This window comes from Anoplophora glabripennis, unplaced genomic scaffold (assembly GCF_000390285.2).
Source record: "Anoplophora glabripennis isolate ALB-LARVAE unplaced genomic scaffold, Agla_2.0 scaffold112, whole genome shotgun sequence".
NCBI lineage: Eukaryota > Metazoa > Arthropoda > Insecta > Coleoptera > Cerambycidae > Anoplophora > Anoplophora glabripennis.
This window is the reverse complement of record NW_019416609.1, coordinates 856,374-872,249: the sequence shown is the minus strand read 5'-3', so window position 1 is coordinate 872,249 and position 15,876 is coordinate 856,374.

Sequence of the window (15,876 nt, the reverse complement as noted above, 5' to 3'; positions counted from 1 at the left end):
TCCAGATGCATTTAGTCGTTTGACCTTGAAAATTAAAAAATGTTTGCCAACGGCGCTTTTTTTTTTCTTGCTCACCTAGTAAAAAAGCCACGGGTCTCACCTATTCACAATGTCACGAGCCGCCACTGCCTTTTCGTTACTTCAGCGGCGGGAAAAAGTTCCTGCAAAAATTAAATCGAAACCCGCCTATTTATATTCCGTTCAATTCGTATTCAGTGCAGTGGCAATGTATGCAGGATCAATCGACCCATACACGTATAACCAGAACGAATGCTTATAGTGGCATTGGGACGTCTGTAAATCAGTTGCAGGTTTAAACTGTAGCGTTACGTGTTGTGGCTAGCTAAAGGTTGCGTGCTTAGATAAAACGGAGAAAATCTGTAAAATATGCCAAGGAATAGTTATTTCATGCAACAGACATTTTAAATTCCACACACGCCATTCCACAGTGATAAGAATCTTTTCATTTTCACGAAATCGTGAAATTAACATTAAATGAGTAACATAGAGCATGTTTTACTTTGTCGCGACATAAATAGTTATTTTTTATAATATGTTTTATTATTATTAGTGTATTTTTAATTTAGTTTGAAAGTATTCAAATAAATCCAAAAATATTTTTACAAATCCTGTCGAATAATGTCAAACATTCTTCGTTGCCAAAAATCTAAAAAAAACTGATGATATTACGGAAAACAACACTATATACAATAAACAACTAAAAATTAATAATTAAAGAGAAGCATTAAAAATTATAAATATTATTAATACAAACTTTTCAAACTAATATATTATATTCTTGACAAAGATCAACACGTAAAAACAGCCATGATAGAAATGGAATTAATAAATTTATTCCATTTGCAAGGAAGCCATCGAAAAAGTAATACTAACAATAAGTAAAATGTAGCAATACCTTTCTATCTTGGTAGAAGTTTTTGATTCAGTTCTGTAACCTGTGGGGTTATTTCTTTATCTATCTATCTTTCGTTATGACCAGTATCATAGCGAGTCTGGATTTCACAAGAGTTTACTATTTAATTCTCGAAAGGGAGTTTATAATTATCATAATACTTTAATTAATACGTGGGAACATAGAAATGTTGTATGTGCAAAGAATGAATTTCAGGCACTTACCCTCTATTGCTTACGTAGAACGTAATCCAGTGGCTGGCTATACAGGGTGACACTGAAGTTGAGAGAAACAAAAAGAAACACCAAAACTTCCAGGAAGGGTTTTAACAAAACAAACAAACAAAATAACAACACAACGGCTCGAACAACATTGTTAATTTATTTATTTACACGCGACAGCGTACCGAGATTCAGGGAATGCGCGCTCCATAGTAAAATTTGGAAAAACTTTATCCATTATATACTCCCCTTTTTTCGAATATTTCTCCTGAATTCGATACTTCGCTTCGACACGCTCATTTCTTGGGTCCAGACGTTTCTGTTCTTATCTTACTGGCGGGAACCCTAAATATCAGGACGCTCTGGCATAACTATGCCATGTTAATAATTACCTAATTGACTGGACTTACATTTATCTAAATAATTTTGAGACTAAACTTACAAATAACCCTAGCCTTCCTCTAGTGACTCCGCGTAGCAGTACGGGACGGATTAGTCAACCTTATTTACTCTATCCTTATAGCTTGGAAAATCCGTCTAAAAACCAGCTATTTCTTTTCCTCACAACATTCTAACAACTTAATCTTGAAATTCCTACGTTCAATGGAATGCATTTCGCGCGTTATTTGAAATATTTGATTTTTCTCTTTATACCTGCTTAACACATGGCCCCGACAGTTTAAGTGAACTTGTTAAAAAAAATTTTGCTAAATTTCTTCGAAGGACGACGCTACACCCACTTGAGAGCCCTCAACTTTTCGATAATTAGTATTTTACCTTTTGGCCCATCCGTTTCGAGAACTAATAAATAAATTACCACGCGTCCCGGCTTTTGTTACAGTTCCTTCGTCAGCATCGACAAAAAACTGTTATTTTGACACTTAATAAATATCACGTAAAGTAAATTTTTAATCACAGTTTTCGAAAAATGCGTTTTTGACAATGAAAATTAAAATTAAAATGTCTTCATTCTATGGGTTTCCAGAAAAATAAAAATATATTTGTCTTTCATTCTAAAACAACTAATAAACGATTTATGTGGGAAGGGGGCTGCATATTATGAATTATATACGATCAAATCAAATCCGTTTATATAAACTATATTACACGTGTCTTTATTCTGTTTTCTATTCTAAAACGTCTATGTTTTTTAAGCACTGAGTTCAGGGAGAGATTATGTAAATGCGACTTGCAAATCCAATTGTAATTCGTCTCAAGGATCGGCTGCATATACATGCACGTATTCCGCTGTTACTAGTTGATATGTTTATACCCACCGACGCCGCTAGAGAAGACAGACGGCTGTGATCGGCGTCGCGATGCCGAATTACGACCCAGACGTATCGAGTAAGCTCGTGAAACTGGTCCATTTTCTAAATTTTATAGCTCATTTCGAGCACCTCTTAAAAGTACATATTTAACAGCTAGAATTATCAGAGGATAATTTTTATGATGGATTAACGGAGGCGTTTAGGGAAAATTTTTCACTCTTTTGTTACAACACAGTTTTTTGTTAATTTTTTTTTATCAATTAAATTTTTTTAAAAAGAAAATCAATCTATGGTATTAACAGAAAATTATTTTATTTATTTATTTATTTATTTATTTATTTATTTAGAAGTTACAATATCCATCGCGACAAAGTCCCAGTTACAGGATAAGGTAAAGCAGAAAATCTTAACTAAATTTTAAAAGAAAAAGACAAACTAACATTAAATATAAAAATACTTCATAAAATAGAGCAATCAAAATATAAAGTCCAGACAAAGAACTTAAGTATAAAAAAAACAGACAAATAAAACAAATAAGCTAACTAACATATACAAAGTAAGGATTACATTTGTTAAACAAATTTTTACGTCATTCTTAGAATGAAAAAATATATCAAGTCGATATGTTATGGACCAGGTGATTAATGCGGGCATTATTAATAATGTGCGAGCATTATGAATAATGTCTAGCTCTATCGGGCTAAGTGATTAATTACTATCTAAACTTCATTATTTATCACATTGCACGGTCATTATTATATTGTTACGTGACAATTGGGCAATTTGATAACAAAGCTAAATTTGACACGGTGCGAGGAGGGAAGGACGAAGTTTAAAGTGTTGAAACCTATTAGATGCTAATTATGCTAAATAATGAGTCTGATTGCTTAAACGTTAGTTTATTTTATGTTTTATAATAATATGTCAAAACTTCTATAAAACAAAGATATGTTGTGAAATGTTTGTTTTAAATTTTATGTTTTGTGTTACCTATATTTTTAATATGACTTTCCTTAAGTTTTAAATGCAGAAAGTAGTGGATTCTTAATGTAGAAGTCCTTGCTAATTAATCCAAATAATGAGTCTAATTATTTAAATTGTTTAACATTTAGTTTATTAAGTTAAATGACAATAATAATAAAAAAATAGTAATTAAATATGTTTGTATTACTCTGCCCAAAAGGTGATGGACAATATGTATAATGCCCGGTCAATTTGATTATTTGAATAATTATTATCAAATTGCACACTCATATTGGGCATTTTACATAATGACCGGGCATTATGTATAATGCCCGATTTATCACTTGGTCCATAACAGATATATTGCTATTAGTAAATTGGTACGAAGTGTGGGTAATTGTAAAACAGAGTGAAATCTAGAATTAAGTCTAAGAACATAATATAAAATCCTTGAGACTAACGAGTCTGCATTTAAAGTGTTATTTATGAGTTTAAAAAGAAATATAATTGAAAACATAATTCGCTTACGACAGAGACTATCAAACTTAAAACAAGAAAGCAATAAATCTTGAGGTGTACCACGAGAAGGATAAAATCCATAACTAATAAAATGAATGGCCTTTAAAAATCTCCGTTGTACTTTCTCTAATTGAATATTATAAACATTATAAATGGGACTCCAAACAACCGATGCATATTCAAGTTTGTAACGCACAAATGCTGCATACACTATATTTAGGACCTTTACGTTCGGAAAGTTCTTAGAATTACGCAAAATAAAGCCTAAATTCTTATAAGCAGATTTGGTTACTAAACTAATATGCTCGTCAAACGATAATCTAGTATCGAATGTAACACCAAGGTCAGTAAATTACGTAACTCTATTTAAAAAAGATTCACCAATTTTATAATAAAAATCTTAGATCAGTTTTGCGTCGACTGTAATACGTAATTTTACATTTACATTCAGAGGTAGATTATTACATGAACACCAACTGTGTAATCTGTCAAGATTATCTTGTAATCTAGTACAACCAGTAGAGGATTTAACTTCCATGAACTTCAAAGTTGCCCGCATAGAGTAAATAGTTGATATCGGGGCGTTCAGTTAAATCATTAATGAAAATATCAAACAACAGTGGCCCCAGGATCGACCCTTGCGGAACTCCTGAAGATTGATGGAATGTACATGATTGAAAGCCTCGATACTGCACAAATTGGTACCTATTACTAAAATAAGATTTAAACAGAGATAATAGAGCAGGGGATATACCATATGACTCCAATTTTAATGTTAATAAATTATGATCTAGGCGATCGAAAGCTTTGGAAAAATCGGTATACACAACATCAACCTGACTTCCTGCATTCAAAGCTTCAACAATAAATTGGGTTTTCTCAACTAGATTTGAGGTAGTTGAACGACCATTCATAAATCCATGTTGATACGGAAATATTTTTAATTTTCAATATGAAAATAAAGTCGATTGTGTAAAATTATTCTCTAGGATTTTTGAGAAGTTACTTATTTTGTGAGATTATACTAGTAGATTCTTTTCTATAATTGTAAGGGTGTTTTCGAAGATAGAGTTTTAATTTTAATAGCTACCTATGACCATTTGTCAAATGTATGGACTGTAAAACTCCATACGTTAAACTTTCTTTGAATTTAGTTTCACGCACTTTCTGCCACTACGGCATTTTGTCTACATTCACCGTAGTATATATAGCATTTCACCAGTGCGTGACTAACCATTGTTAAAAATGACACCCGATTACTACAGCTTTACAGACACATTGTGAAATAATGAAGAATACCGATGAATTTTCCTCCTCCGTACGTTCAATACTAGAACTTTCTGTCATTAATCCCCATAAAATGAAAACGAACAACCGAAAATTAAAACTTTTCGGTACTTAACTGCTCAGTGCAACGATTTAATTTGCCTCGTTGCGATTTTTACGGATTACTGCGCTGACAGGTGAACATTTTCGATGGGATTTTTTCAATGTGAAATGGCTTAATTAGAGTAGTCCTAAATTAAATGTTTGCCCAGCAACGCTGGCTTGGCTGACGAAGCCAATCACATAGAGGAATTTTGTTAGCGACATTCTGCCATGTTCCAAGGACAAAAATGACATGGAGTATTTCGAAGTTATAGTTGCAGCTTAGGAATAGTCAGAAAATGTTTTGCTTGTGCTAAAATTTAACCAGACTATACAAGATAATTGTGTTTCCGTCCTGTTTCGCCGTTTTTGCCCTAAAAAGCCATGTTTGAACATCAGATTCGTGTTCAGCACCCAGTACAAAGGAAATCATTTCTTCATTTACCAAAAGTAATATTCTCTTTTTTTTTGTCGGCCTGTGTTAGTCAAGAATTAATAGAAGGACATGAAGGCCTTACGTACTACAGTATTCCGTTTTAATAATCTGGAGACATCCGTGGAATATATTAAAATTTTCCTTCCATCTGAAAGATTCCTCAGTGAATAATCCTTTAAAGTAGAATTGTTAATTTGGCAAATAGAAACGAAATGTCTTTGGAGTCACATCGACACTGTCACTCCATCAGAAGCACGCTCCGGTTCGTCAGAGTCATTTCAAGCTCCGACAAGCAGTTATTCAGCTAGGAACTCGAGCACAATGGAGGAGATCTGTAATTAAAAAAATAAATTAATTCAAATCTTAGTCGGCGGGTTATCATCCCCCTTCTCGTTGAACAATTTATTTACAGAACATTCAATTTCCTTGGATCCGCTCCTATTTAATTTAGAACAATAGGTATCAATCAGGCCTGTGTATTGTCTCTGGATTTTTGGGAGAGAAACAGCGTCTTCCAATCCTCAGCGGAAGAGGCTTATGAACAGCGTTGCCAGTCGAACGAAGTTTAAAAATGTGTTAATTCTTTGATTTAAGAAAAAAATTGTCTTCTTATTGTTCATTTAAATTTATGCTAACATATCCCCCTGTTTGTCCAATATACATCTACCTTCTACCAAAGGATATTTGTCAGTCGTTTCTGATGTTATGTTTCAATACTGCCATTCTCAATGAACTTTTTGGTGATTGGAGGTTTTAACTTGATAAGTAAAAGCAAAGCATCGGTAAGTCCTCTCCGTTGTTGACATTTTGATCATTTTTAACTACTTTTGGTGTCCTTGGATAGTGAAGCAGCAATCACAATTTTTTATTTGTATTGTAACCTGAGGGGTTATTTCTTTAATTATCTATCTACCATTACGACCAGTATCATAACGAGTCTGGATTTCAAAAGAGTTTACTATTTAATTCTCGAAAGGGAGTTTACAATTATCATTATACTGTAATTAATACGTGGGAACTTAGAAATGTTGTAAGCACGTAGTCCCTTTTTTTCGAAGATCTCTCCTGAATTCGACACCTCGCTTCGACACGCCCATTTCCTGGGTTCAGACGTTTATGTTCTTATCTTACTGGCGGGAACCCTGAACATCGAGACGCTTTGGCGTAAGTATGTCATGTTAATCGTTATGTAATTGACCGATTTTTACAATTGTCTAAATAATTTTGTGACTAAACTTGCAAACAACCCTATACCTTCCTCTTGTGACTCCGCATAGCAATACGGGGCGGATTAGTCAATCTCATTTAATATATTCTTGTAGCTTGGAAAATCCGCCTAAAAACCAGCTATTTGATCTATTACTTTCTTTCTAATATAATTCAGAGTATTTGTGTTTGTCCGCGTTTTTTCAAGTGTAGCCCCCTTCCGCACAAGCCTTTGGCTTTTGGATTTGGGGGTTGTCTCATTTCTGTGGTGTGTTTTATGTTATGTTATTTGCTCCAATCCCTGCATCAGCGGAATCGATCTTAAATTAATCAAAACAACATAAATTGCAATAAAATTAAACCTCTAATGATACGCACGAAATGAAAACTATTATATGATGTGAAGTCCGATTCTTTTGTATTCGTCGATGATCGTCCTTTGATGAGGATTGCCATTGGATCCATTTCGACCAATGGTTTTTCAGTCGCGTGCTTATCACGCGCGTATCATGCTTGATCATTGTTTGCTTCATTGAAATGCGTGAAGTGACCGTAGTATAATTGTGTTTTTTACTAAAATCACCCATTTGTTAAGTGCAACGTTTATAAGTGTTTTAAATATTTTCAACAATTGCTATCTACCCAAACTACACTAAAATCACAATCGCATCCTTCCTATATTGACCTCGATGTATCAGTTCCATGATGCTCGTGTTCAGAAGTCTTCCAACCCCGATATGAAATAGGGCGAAGTGGCAACGTGGCTCAGAGTAGACAAGGCGCCAAATAACGAATAATGCCACGATTTAAATCGAGAATACGGGGTGGAGTGGAGACAATAGCTGCTTGCGTTAGCTAAGCGGGTTATAAATCTGTCGCCAAGTGGAATGGAATGGTCGGTAGGAAGGGATGACGCAGAAGGGCGGGTAATTCGGATGTTTTACCTCCCTTGTAGTGGATTATTTATTATTTTGGATTAGCTTAAGAAGGATAATGGATGTACGTAGCTACGGTTTACCGAGATATTTCGCATTGTGGTATATCTCAATGGGGCAAACGTTCATGAAGGATTTTTTCACGAAATGTTTCGATTTAGCACCTTCTGTAGCCTTATCCTGTACTTAATTGCAATACTTACATTGGTTTAAATTATTTTTTTTTCATAAAGATTCTGTCTGTTGCTTACTATTGTTTGTCAAACCTACCAGATGTTCATTTGCTGCTGTCAAATAAAATTAGCGCCATCTGTCGGCAACTCTAAACGCCTATTATCTCCTTGGAGTACTGCGACTTTTCATTGGTGTGTTCAGTATTCCGTTTTATTTGTTCCCAGAAAACAATACAGAATTACCTACTATTAACCCAGATTCCTATGCTCCAAACTAATTCGTAGCGTATTTACTGTTTCCTGTTTTATTACGATCGCATTTCCATGCGGTCGCCACGACACTTTACGAATTAAATTCGACTGAAGTTAAAAAGAGTTTAAAAGTAAATTATGGTAAAGCGGCCAGCCTAGCGGCAATTAACCGCTGAAGAATACTTGAGAAATTAATTAAATAAGTAGGAGCTTCTTAAATCTTAATTTAATTTGTTGCTTTTTCTCGTTTACTTGCTCTACATTTGAATGTACTGCCGTATATTTTCTTTTTTTTAAGGAAAATAATTTTGATGGTTAAAGCTGCTGTACTTGTAAAAAAATAATTAAGATGAAAGTATGTATTAAAAACTTTGCGAAAGGGACGCTTTAGATCTTCAAAGATATTATTTGCTTGTGTCTGTTTTTCTGTTTTGTTTGGCTTTTGCGTGTACAAAGTAGAAAACCCAAAGTTAGTTAAAAAACTAATGATGCCATAGGTGGGACGAATATTAGTATCTAGTTCCACATTGCTTAAAAAACTTGTCAAAAACGACTACCTTAGACAATTAGCTGCTTTTTGTTAACAATTTCAAAATAATTGAATTATGTGAAGCTATGATCAGGAACTATATACAGTGTGGCCCCCTTTTTTTAGATTACTTAATAAACATGATAAACTTTAAATATTCAAGTATTCCATACATTAATATCGAGTTACTATTTCCTCTTCTGTTTTTGTCCAAACATGAATGAACATTTTTAACAACAAATCGATACGCTTCCGTAAAGAAAATGAAAAGGGTTTTATTGTCTGTAATTATTTATTTGTGTCATTTTTATGTTGCATTTGTCAATTATAGTATTTGTCAATTATATTTGTCAATTATTTTTGTCAGTTGCATTTGTCAGTTATATTTGTCAATTATTTTTGTCAATTATTTTTGTCAATTGCATTTGTCAATTATATTTGTCAATTATTTTTGTCAATTATTTTTTCAATTATTTTGGTCAATTATTTTTATCCACTATTTTTGTCAATTATTTTTAGGTGGTATTTCTTTTGCGACTTTTTAGGACGATATTGCTTAATAACTTAAACGGGAATAATTTTTGTCAATTATTTATTTCAATTATTTTTGTCAATTGCATTTGTCAATTATATTTGTCAATTATTTTTGTCAATTGCATTTTCAATTATATTTATCAGTTATATTTGTCAATTATTTTTGTCAATTATTTTCGTCAATTATATTTGTCAATTATTTTTAGGTGGTATTTCTTTCGAGACTTTTGGACGATATTGCTTATAACTTTTAAACGGGAAATAATAATTTTTGTCAATTTTTTTCGTCAGTTGTAGTCAATTATTTTTGTCAATTATTATAAATGGGAAGTAATAATTTTTGTCAATTATTTTTGTCAATTGCATTTGTCAATTATTTTTTTATCCACTATTTTTGTCAATAATTTTTAGGTGGTATTTCTTTCGAGACTCTTTTGGACGATATTGTTTATAACTTTTAAACGGGAAGTAATAATTTTTGTCAATTTTTTTGTCAGTTTTAGTCAATTATAAACGGGAAGTAATAATTTTTGTCAATTATTTTTGTCAATTACATTTGTCATTTATATTTATCAATTATTTTTGTCAATTGCATTTGACAATTATATTTGTCAATTGCATTTGTCAATTATATTTGTCAATTATTTTTGTCAAATATTTTTATCAATTGCATTTGACAATTATATTTGTCAATTATTTTTGTCAATTATTTTCGTCAATTATTTTTGTCAATTATTTTTATCCATTATTTTTGTCAATTATTTTTGTCAATTGTTTTTGTCAATTATTTTAAACGGGAAGTAATAATTTTTGTTAATTTTTGACAATTATTTCTGTCAGTTGTTTTTGTCAATTATTTTTGTCAATGGATAAAAATAATTGACGAAAATAATTGAAAAAAATAGACAAAAATAATTTACAAATATAATTGACAAATGCAATTGACAAAAATAATTGACAAAAATTATTACTTCCCGTTTAAAAGTTATAAGCAATATCGTCCCAAAGAGTCTCCAAACATGGATAAAAATAATTGACAAATATAATTGACGAAAATAAATTATTCCCGTTTAAAAGTTATAAGCAATATCGTCCTAAAAAGTCGCGAAAGAAATACTACCTAAAAATAATTGACAAAAATTGACAAAAATAATGGATAAAAATAATTGACAGAAATAATTGACAAATATAATTGACAAATGCAATTGACAAAAATAATAGACAAAAACCTATACCTAAATTATAAAATTTATATAAAATTAAAAATAATTTTAAATTGCACAACCAAAGGAAAATTTTAGTTGAAGCGGTGCGTCACTTGCGTCACCTGACGAGCCGCCACTGGATTAGTTGTATAAAAATCTATTATTATACTAATAATTAACTGTGATTTTTTAATCACAAAACTTCCCAGAGTAACTCGTGTTTCTATTAATTTTTTCAACAATTTTTTCGTAATAGTTAATTAAGCATAGAACTACAAGACATTCCAGTACAGTTACCGACGTGCTACATTTAAAATCGGCGAAAAAACCAACACTACAAACCGCATAATAACGTAACTCATCTTCCGCTACTCGCCAGACACAATGTATCCTCGGAGCGAACCCAGTAGGCTGCGTCGCGGTCGCCATTAGTCCATTATCGAGCTAAATCAATAAGCTACGTCCGCTTAGGCACACTTACCCAATTACCCCTATAAATAACTAAATTGTCGCCGTAACCAAACCGGTAATGATAGGCTGGTGCGTGCGTAGGCGATGGTAACTTTGTCTGCGCTCGATACACAAGCTTCCTACCTTAGTTAAAATTTAATATTGTGATATGTATATTAATTTCACGGTAAACCTAACGATTAGTAGCTGAACTTCCCGTTTGCTATCAGTTAAGGGATTTAATTATCTGTTAATTCGGTAATTGACACAAGATAGACACTTTGAGGTTAAAATTAGTAGCGGCTTTCAATTTAGATGATCTGTCTGAACAGATAGATGAGTCCCCCGTGACCAGATTTGTTCGAGCGTCCAATAAAGAACCCCGTACAAAATCAATGGAAGGAAAATGGGTCCCAGTCGATTTTGCTGAAATTGCAGTATGTTATACTTTTTGACTTTCTGATCAAAAGTTGTCATGGGCCCAAAGTGATCCTGTGAATAGTTTCAGAGATAAAGAAGGGGGAAGTATGTGATTTTGGCTGTAGGACTGAGTAAGCTTCACAAAGCTTCAAGTTGATGGATTCAAAAACTGAGGCATGTAATGAATTTTGACCAGTAGGTACAATGCTTTAGGGCAGGGATCGCTGAACCTGAATTTGGGGAAATCTTAGCTATCTAAGGTCACCTGGAGGTCAGGTAAAGGTCGTTTCAAGGTTAAACTGAAGAAAATACTTGTATTGAATTTTGACCAGTGAGTGTATAGGTTTTTGGGCTCACATAGTCTGAATCTGGAGATAGCGTAACCCTAAAGGTCACCTTCAAGTCAATTCAAGGTCATTTCAAGATCAAGTTAAAGAAAAGGCTTATATTGAATTTCAACCAGTTCAATCAATATCAGTTTTTTTTTGGGGGTGGGGGGGTAAATTGAATTCGGGGATAGCTTAGCCATGCAAGGTCACATTTAGGTCAAGTCAAGATCATTTCAAGGTCAAAGTAAAGAAAAGGCCTTTCACAAATTTTCACTGTAAGTATGTATGCTTTTAAATAAAAATTCTATTTCTATAAAAAAATTAATAAAGTTTTACATGATTTATTAAATATTAACTGATATTAGTACGTAGATACGTTACTAATTATAGATATATTTTTTTAATCAACTGCTACACAGCGAAACTAATGCAAAATAATTTAATGAAAACAACATCGTCTTTCTGTGATAACGACGTGTTATTTTAAAGTGACCATATTGTTTTGATGTCGATGTGGACGAAATGTTTTAAAAATATTTACTTTTTACATGATTTATTACGCGTTAACCATTATTGGTATATGTAGATACGTTACAAATTGTCAGGGTTGTCAGAACTGAGCCGATGGACATAGACGTACGCATTATTTATTAAATAGCAACGAATTAAATTATCTACAATACACCACCATAAGCACCAACGGATAGGAATTAATTACGCAACATTCGCACGATAACATAGCAACAGTATACTAAGGTGACATGAACGTGAAAAGCATTGTGAGGTAGCGCCTTACGCATGTTTCGGTTGACTCTCTTGGCACGCCATTTAATTGCGGCTGTCTCTGATAGCCATACTAATTGTAAATAAAACTAAATTGTGTTTTAAAATAATTAATTTTGCTGTTTTTTAAAAAATAACAATAAAAAATAAATGAAAATCTGATTAATATGAATTTATTTATTAAAGTAGTTTTAAGTTTTTGCAAACTGTTACTATTTTTTTGAGCAGCGCATACGCACAGAAGACGCGTATGTAAAGAAATATGGGGTTTCCCCATAAATAAAATAATAAAAATAATCCCCATAATAAAAATAAATAAAAATAAATAAGAATCCTAACTTTGATTTATATCAGGAATTATCCAAAGCAGGCATGCAAAATCCCTTTTCGATTACCACTTTGATAGAAAAACTTAATTATCAAACGATCTCCATACTGTTGAAGTTCTTAAATCTTTGCTGTGTCAAATTGTAATTCATTAGTATTTTTTTTTTTTTCAGAAAAACCTATGACCCCATCTTTTTTAACCTGGGTGCTTCTCCCTAATCCGAGGCAACGTTTCGGTGTGTGTTAAGGCTCGGCTCTTGCCCCCGAGCGTGAAAAGTCTATCCTGTGTTGTGTTGTTTACTAATCCCATTTGCACTCCCGCTCAAGATATAGGAATCAATCGAGGGAATATGAGTAACCAATCTCAGATGCACTTCACGGTGCATTCCCTTGAATAATAAAAAACAATTACATAAGAAGCTGGCTAAATACCCTCTGGGTGAAGGCCAAAAAAAGAAGAAGAAGAAGAAGAAGTAGACATAATAAATTAATCCAACATAAATAAAATAGCAAGAAAATTAAAACGTAAACATTTTAAATTTAACGCTTAGGAAGGGGGGGGGGGCGCAACGGAAGATAGCCTCAGCTGTTCTGTTTACATGCTATATCTTCCCTTTAAGAATCGAATACCGTCGATGCTGTAGGTGTTGTGATATGACGAGATGTAAATACGTTTAATCAGTTGTTCTTGCCATATCTATAACTCTCGATGCTAACGGTGGAGAATAAAAACAGATCACCCTGTATAATGTTTCTTCTTTTAAATATTGTGTAACGATAACAAGTCTTCGTTTAATTAGCTCCTGTTTCTTTAATTTAACGTCACTATTCTTCCGTAAACGGAAGATTACGCCGCTGAAACAAAATAAAAACCTTGGTTGTCTGGGAGTTTTCAACTGTTTAATGAAATCAGACCTTAAACAAAAGATCCATTCCTGAGATGATCCCCGCCGCCTTGATATAATTACGGCCCGCGTTAATAACGAGCCCGTTATATTCTTAATTAGAATAAGTCAGGAGTGTTCCTGGAAGGACTCCTTATTAAATTCCGTAAAGCAAATGCAGTAAACAACGCGACTCGGGAGAATCGGCAGTGTAGACGGGGGAATGTTGCTGCCGCATTAACCATTGTCGGGGCCCGCTCTATGCAAGTGAAAATGTATAATCATTGCAGTTTATACAAACTTTAATCAAGGCAATGCTCCAGATTTACTGGTCCGGGGGAATGCAAGACGGATTTTAAGGCGAACTCCTCAAACAGCGGCATTTACATTTACGACCGAATTTACATTTTCTTTGGGAAAATGCGCTCACATTGTCGCGTCTATAGCTGAAGAATCTAAACAAACTAATAAAATTTCTAGATTTTGTCCTGCAGACAAACGAGAAATTCATGCATTTATAGACAAAAAACTAATTGGTCAAGTCTAAATACATATTATTTATGTTGATTTGCGAATATATCGTTATGTTTTTGTTGTGTTTGTTGTTTTATTGAATTTTGTTGTTTTTGTTGAATTTTACTTACATGGGCGCCAACAAGAATTTGTGTTGTAATAATCAATTGTATTCAGAGCTAACTCCTCATCAGGGTGTGGTTTCCTTCGATTATTTAATTTTTTATAAATATTGAAGTTGTAAGAAAATGACAAATTCAATTTAGCATTTGACAAAGAATTATACTACAGTTTTTTTTTAATATTTTCAACAATTTAGCAAATTTAGTGACTTATTCTACGTTATATTTAGAAGCTATAAATTTCCCCTTTATTGCAATATGATCATTTTGATTTATAGTCGACTTCTTTGAATTTCGAAAAGATTATTTAACTTTATTTTAATTGAAATTTGTTACGAATTCGTTTCGATTTTTATTTTTAATTGGCCAATTTTAAGTGTATACAGGGTGTTGCATCACACCCTGGGACATGGCTTAATGGAAGATAGAGGACATCTAGGGTAACTAGGATCGCCTATAGAAATAACTTCTTTGCCATTCTTTATTGAGATACAGGGTGATTTATGATTTTCTGTCAAAACCGCTTTATGTCATAACTTTGGTAGGGAATGGAATAATGGGTTCATATTTGGTAGGGTTAATGCACTCACGATACTTCATGTATGCATGTATGACAGCAAAAAATCCAGATCCGGACTGCAAAACTTGTTATTTTTTTGTGCAAGTCTAGAAAACAACACTGTATATATTTTTTGAAATTCCGATACGATATTCGGAAAGTACATAAAAAAGTGATCTGAAAGACGTGTTTCTTTTTTTTGTTACACTTTGGTGGTTATTTAAATAAGCTCTTGAATATACGAGACTACGGCTTCTAAAACTAAATTATGTAAAGGACGCATGATAAAAATGGTTTTGCAACTAAAATTAGCGAAGGCTTAATTGAGGGTAGATGTTATAAATAAGCATGCATATTTTAAACCTCATTTTCTTTAAATAATGTGTATTCCAGGTCCGGACTGCAAAATTTTTTATTTTTTTTTGTAACTCTAGAAAACATCGCCCTGTATGTATTTTTTTGGTATTCCCATACGATTATCGAAAAGAACATAAAAAAGTAATCTCAGCGACATGTCTCTTTTTCTTGTTACACTATGATGATTATTTAAAATCGCATGATAAAAACACATGACAAAAAATAAATTATAATCCGTCGATTTCGATTGCCATCGATACGTCGAGCAATTGGAAACTTGGGTAAACGAGTATGAAAATGTATCGAAGTTGAGGATGCCACTTTGAAAATTTGCTATAAAATTAATTTGCCATTGTAAAGTACATTTAGACACCTATTATTTTCTTTGTGTTTTATTGTTAGGTATTTGTTTTCCGTGTTTTATTAAATAGTCTTTGTTACTATTTGCTTTTTTTATTTCTATTTTTTAGAAATCCTATTTACTAAAAGAAATAAACTACTATTTTTATCATGTATCTTTTACTTACTCATGTCATGTGTTTCTTACTCGTATATTTAAGTAATCATCAAAGTGTAACAAGAAAAAGAAACATGTCGCTGAGATTAC